Below are 7,258 nucleotides of genomic sequence, written 5' to 3'. Positions count from 1 at the left end.
AGCGATCCTAAAAATATAATTACGAATTAATCAAAACTTGTACCGGATCATGATTAACAGAATGAGAGAAAGCTACCCCCATCCTGTATTTAATACAAGGTTCTATTAGAAATTTCATACAGATTCCCGCGTTTGACAACATACATCTGAAAAAGGCTAAAAATTACATCGGCAGAAACATTGTGGGAACAATATGCAAGATGAGAACAGTAGTCTGAATTATCTTCATAATCCCGATTATCTAAAAAAAAAGAAGAAATCCCTAAACGTAAACTTCACTTATTTTTCTTATTTTGACCTTGATCTTTCCATGTACTTTCAAGCGCTGAATTGCTATCACTGTGTAAAAACCTTTTGGCAAGAAGCCACTTGAAGGCTTTAACATCAATCACCAAACTCTTTCTAATTCTCCCATTTTTTTTTTGTTTTTTGTTTTTTTTAATGGAGAAATGGATTCATGATAAAAATGTCCGTTTCATTTTGATTGATAACTTTCAGAGTTGAAGGTAATGAATTATTTTATGCTTTAGATCAGTGAAATCTTCTCAGCATTCTTAAAGACTGATTTTTTTTAAAAATAAATTCTTTGTTTTAAACTACACTAGACTACCCGTGGCCCGTTGATGCAATATTTATTATATAACGAGTATATAAAAGAATGTGTATCCCAGATAAGCTAATAGATACAGAAAAGATGATGAGAGTGGGTAGACAGAAACGGTTCTGGTAATTTGGTGCTACAGCTAAACATAAAGAGAAATTTGAACAGTTCTTCGTTTCTCTTCCTCAGTCAATATTACCACTCAACTTAATCTTTCACGGATTGTATATCAAGAATAAAAAAAAAAAACAACAAATATTTGACTTTGATATTTAAAGATGAAAGACAATATTTTCTTAATTAGATTTAAACTAGAATACCCGTCCCAGAACAAGTAAAATGAATTGGTCGAACAGGAGAGCATATCCTCTTATGAAGATTAAATTCAACATATAATGATACTAAACCTTACGTCTAGAATGTTTATTCGAATTTTGATCAAAATCTATTACATGATTTTGATTTTAGAAATAAAATTAAAATCACGTAATTGATTTGGATCTAAATTCCAATGAATATTATAGACATAAGATCTAAAATTTAAGGTATATCTACAGGGAGTTTTAAGAAAAATCGCAATTTAGGGATTCTTGCTTTATTGTTATTTAAATAACTATTGGTCAAATTCAATACAAAATTAAAACATTGCAAAATTTGAATTTTCAAATGTGATGGTATGCCTATATTATGTCCTCTAAAAATCCTTTAAACTACTAAAAAAAAAACTTAAATTTAGAGAATATTTATTAACTGATGTTTAATACCTAGTGTTTAAATTTCACTCTTTTTTTATTGTATTAAACTAAAAAAACAATAAACGTAGTTCGCATTACGACTGTTTACACATAGTAGCTGTGTTTCCAAATTTATAATGATTGGTTAATTAATTTAGAAGTAAATCTTGGATATTATACATACATACACACACATATATATATATATATATATATATATATATATATATATATATATATATATATATATACTAGCAAAAGTACCCGTCGTTGACTGGGTTTAAAAACAGCCTACAGAAAATGGACTCTGATTTATGAAAGCATGATAGGTTATGAAAACGAAGGGTTGTAAAGAGATAGCTTCGAATTTGGGGGTATCAAAACCAAAGCAAAATATTATAAAAGTAAAAATAAAATAGATAAACCCCATAATTTATTATATCATACCTGTTCACACTGAAACACTTATCACAATATTCTGTGGATCTATATTAAAAAAACCTTGTTAAACTTTGTGACATATTTCCATTCTATGAAGGTTAGGCGCGAACGAACACCCCATAATTTTATTATACCATACTTCTTCAAACTGGAACATAATTATCAAAGTATACTTACGCAGATAGATATGAAAAGTCTTTATTAATGTTTGTGCCTATTTCCATTCCATGGAGGCCAGGCGCGAACGCAGACCCCACAATTCTATTATACCATCCCTATTTAAGTTAAAACATACTTATCAAAGTATTCTTATGTATATCTATATCAAAAACACTTGTAAACGTTTTTTTTTTAATTTTTAAATTTGTAAACGTTTTTTTTTTAATTTTTTAATTTTTTATGTCCATACTTTGTGGACCAGGTGCGAACGCAGACCCCACAATTTTAATGAACCACCGTTCTGCCAGATCAAACATACCCATTCCTGTGTCTCGATACATCTTCTATCATTATATGTAATCAGTTTTTTAAAATAGTCAACCATATAGGAGCCTATTCGTGACTACACACACACACACATTCACCTTTATATTATATATATATATATATAAAAGAAAGAAAATTAAAACTGTAAGTTGAACTTTACAAGCAATATTGTTCGACTGAATACTCCAAAAAACAATTTACAAAGTCCTTATTCCGCGGAGTTTCAAAGAATGCTATTCTTATTATTATTCTGCTCATCAGAGGACATAATGATCTGATGTGAAGAATAATAAGAATAGCATTCTTTGAAACTTCACGGAATAAGGACTTTGTAAATTGTTCTTTGGAGTATTCAGTCGAACAATAAATTTTGATTGTAAAGTTCAACTTACGGTTTTAATTTTCTTTCTCTTATAATAAGCTCTACTCTCTATTGCGTATTGAGCTTTTTTTAATTCGGTTGGGATTACATTTTCTATATATAATTACTGTTATTTATATTAGTTTGAAGTTTACCATTGTGCATATCAGGTAAACACTACATCCCTTTGTTTTCATTATATATATATATATATATATATATATATATATATATATATATACTTTATTTCTTTATAATATATACAAATTCTTATTTAAGAAGCTCAATGTAAGAAATTCAAAATGGCGTAATGTAAACATATTATAAGGTATTTACAGCTTCTCTTCCAATTTTCGGATTTTAATCAGGTCTTGATTGTTGCTATTTCTTCTGATGAGTTAAGGGCAAAATAGATTCACTAATTAATATAATTATTAAGTGATTGATTTTGTGCTGTTTGTGCTACAAAACAGATACTGTCAAGAATTGTAAATGTCAACTGAATTAAAGGAATAAATGATAAGATGATCAACATCATGAACTTTGGAATATAGACTTTGTCATTCATTCACTGTATCACTACTTACAAGTTAGGCATATATATATATATATATATATATATATATATATATATATATATATATATATATATATATATATGCTTAACTTGTAAGTAGTGACATAGTTCTTAACTTTGTAATATTAGTTCGTATTCGTATTTATAGAGGGACATGAAATTGTTATTAATCGAAAGATATTTTTTTGATTTTACCGCAACATTTTTTTAAATTGATAAAAATGAAAAAGTAAGGAACAGGTTTAAAAATATCAATATTAAAAAAAAAAATGTGACGTAGTTAATAGACAAACCACCTATTTTCAATACGTCTAGTTTTCACAAAGTCAAAAAATTTCGGAATACATTGTGCCATCATAATAGACTTTTTTCTCTCTCTCTCGCCTGATTATTTACAACATTCACTTCCTCCCACTACTTCTCTTATCATTCGCCATTTATTTATGTTATTCAACCTTCCACTCACCATCTAAAATATTAATGTACACATGAAAAGTGTGCACGGTGGCAAGCAAGCCAGATAGCAAACGATGTCGACATATAATTTTATTTTTTTGAATCCTTTGAGATGAGGCTTCAAAATTTGAGTATTCATTTTTTTGCTAACTGTTAACCTTTCACAACGTTTTGGCCAACTTATCTACTGGCCTTCGTCAGGTGGTTAACCGTGACGGGATAGGAATGCTGAGTCTTGTAACTGTATCCCCAGTTATTACTGCCTTCCATAGTTGTTGTTGTCTCCCCACATTTTGGCCAACTAATCCTCTGGCTTGCTTTGGGTAGGATTGAGACCGCTATCTTCAGTCAATGTTCACCTGGAACCACCTGAAGAAGGCCAGAAGATAAGTCGGTCGAAACGTGCTGAAACAACAAAACTATGAGGATAAGGAAAAAAAATAAATACTCAATGTGAACATAGTTTTAGAAGCATACTAGATATACAATGAGCCAACATGGTTTCTTCCCCCAACTCCACCTTATCTCGTTTAGTGGATGACGTCATAATTTTATGACGTCATCCACTGTGCACGGCTACTTTTTGCTCTTTCTTTTTCTCTCTCTTCGTTCTTCCACAGTCATTCCTTTACTTATTCATATATAATTTCATTCCTATCACCACTTCTCTTATTAATTCTTTGTTTATGTCCTTCGCCCTTCCTCCCACCATTAAAACATTCATGTACAGTTGAAGTGTACACGATTACAAAATACCAAATAACATTCTCAGCTTATTCTTAGTTGTATATAATACGCATATAAAAACCTTTTTGATAGTTTATATCTGTGAAAAAACATTTTCTTATCTGTTTTAAAAATAAAGTTTTCAATCCCTCCCAATGACATAATATTACATTACAATTCAGTAAATAATAATAAAAAAAAACATGCTTATTATTACAATCTTTGTGAGTATTCTTTTCATATATTTATAGTCTAGCTCTGTCTAATCTTTTCTTAGCTTTTTTTTTTAAATACAGTGTTTTCTTCTACATATTTTTCAATGATATCACATTAAAAAAAATAAGGCAAAGGAAGCACGCCTAATAATGCATAACTCTAGCAGATATCTTGGAACTAAAAAAGGAAAAAATCAGATTAAATAATCCTCTTACATTATCAACGCCATCAATAAGATTTTAAGAAAAGAAAATGGCGTTCTGTTTTAAAAAGCATCTACTTTGCACTGAATACCACCCATGTAAGAAGAATTTAAAACTTTGTATGATGAAATACTGATTTCTTTCCCTCCCTTTTCCAAAAATGCCTTTTCTCCAAAAAATAAATTTTAATCTAAAATCTAGTTCATATAGAGAAACTATAGGAATTATCAGCGTCATAACTGTTCTTACATTTAAACCAAGGAGATAAAAAAAAAAAACCAGTTAAAATTTTACTTATAAAATACTAGCCTGGATGCCCAGCGTTGCCCGGCTGTTTGGTGTGTGTTGAGCAAAAAAAAAAAATAATGGTAGTAGGCAGGCAGGCTCGAACCAGTGACGCAAAGATGAAAAAGAAAGTGAAAAAAAATCTCACATCTTACCTCTACTTCATGACGCGACCGGAAGTTCGGAACGTTAAAATTAGGCAAAGTCAATCCAACCGATATGATGACTTGCAAAAATGGCTTGCAAAAAATCAACCCTGCCTTGCAGAAAACTGCCCAGTTGAGGGAGAAGGTATTAATGTCTTGGGACAATTTTTAGATATTTTTCATTCGAGATGTCGAGCTTCAAAATGATACTGACTTCGTGAAAATCCGTCGTCTCTGTTGAAAGTTTTAAGCAGACATGATGGCAGCAACTCGTTCTCGAGTATTGCCATTACTTAATATATCTCTGGCTCAAATGACACAAACATGAGCACAATTGGCAGCACGTGTCAGACTGTCACTTCTACAACCACTGATGACCGGGTCCAAGCTGTGGTGCCCTGAACACCTATACCAGGACAGACCCTGGAAGTTCCAGAGCCTTTATTGCCATTCATTCCCATATCTGCATCAGTCCTCATTGAATGTCCATTTGCCATTAGGCAGACATACAAACATACTTACATGCATACATTTAAACAGACAGATTGCCCGGGTGTTTGTAGTTGTGTGTTTGGAAAAAAGCCTTTCTTGGACATAAAAAAATGCTCACGGCCATTTTGCCTTTTATATATATAGACTAGCGTGGGTGCCCGGCATTGCCAAGGTGCTTGGAGGTATAAAAGAAAAAGAGTTTTGGTAGGTAGGTAGGCTTGAACCTGAAGCCTTGACGCGAAGGTGGAAAAGAAAGGAAAAAAAAAACTGACACCTTACCACTCGGTCGGACAGAAACTGAAAAGTGTTTTACTTTAACGATTAACAAGTTAAGTAATAGGTGTGTAAATTTAATGAGGTCAAACATCATGCCATAAGGTAATGAAATTACTCACTTGCCTGGCTGCAAGCCAGTTTTCCCAAAATGCTGGGGAAAGCCAGCTCCTCTAAAAAGGGGAGTGTCCAAATTAATAGTAATTGTCTGATATAAAGGATTGTTTTTCTGGACGCCCCTGCCACGAGTGCCAGAGAGGTTCGTTTTGCTACAGATTCAGTTTTGCTTTTATACAATTTCATTCAAATCGATTGATTATCTGCTCTAGTTGAGGATCCATCGCTGTGCACCTGGAGGAAACCCACGAAGTGACTTAGTTAACAATACATTATAGTATACATTGCACTGAAGAGAACCTACTGTTTATTTTATAAAATTATTTTTCTATATAATGTTTTGCATTAAATTTTAAAATGCAAAAGTCAAGTATCATACTTCAATTCTGCTTTAAGTAGAAACATTCATTTCCGACGTGCCCATCATATCAAAGAACTTACTGTTGATTTCATATGCCTGGCCTTACTGGTTGTGGTGTGATAATGGCTGGACTTTGTTAAAAATGAAAAAATCAAGTATTATGGTTCAATTGTGCTTTAAATAGAAACCTTCATTTCGAACACGCCCATATTGTTGATTTTATTTGTTGAGCCTTGATGTGTCAATTTGATTATGCCGTATTTAGATACAGCCTACATACTTGATACCATTTCGTTAATCTTTTGGAATATGTTCTTATGTTCTTTAAATAATTAAATTTCCAATTTACGATTTTAACATTTAAACTTCATCATTATTTTTTGTTAATCATAAATAAAAGCAGGCAGAGGAGACTTTATTCTCACAGTCAGAAGGCCTGTGATTGTCACCCATTATACTGGATAAAAATGTAATAAGATTCTTTCGATATTTGCCGGCAGTAAAATCATATGAACTTTAATGTTAACAAGTAAAATAAATTAGGCAAGAAACTTTAAAACAGGTAAAGATCAAGAATTGATAATATTTATTCTAACCAAATAATATAATCTAATTCAGGCAATAAAATCATCTTTTCAATGAATTCTACAAAATAAACAGACATTTTATAAGTTTAAAGAGATAATACACCATTTAAATAGAAATCAGTGTTTTGAAGGTCTTTTTTGTGGTCTTCTTATTCAGGAGGAACAATGGAAAAGTGCCAAAAAGAGATAATCCACC

Source organism: Euprymna scolopes, chromosome 19 (genome assembly GCF_053919585.1).
Source record: "Euprymna scolopes isolate OS-2025 chromosome 19, ASM5391958v1, whole genome shotgun sequence".
NCBI lineage: Eukaryota > Metazoa > Mollusca > Cephalopoda > Sepiida > Sepiolidae > Euprymna > Euprymna scolopes.
The sequence above is the reverse complement of the archived record's forward strand: the minus strand, read 5'-3'. Positions refer to the sequence as shown.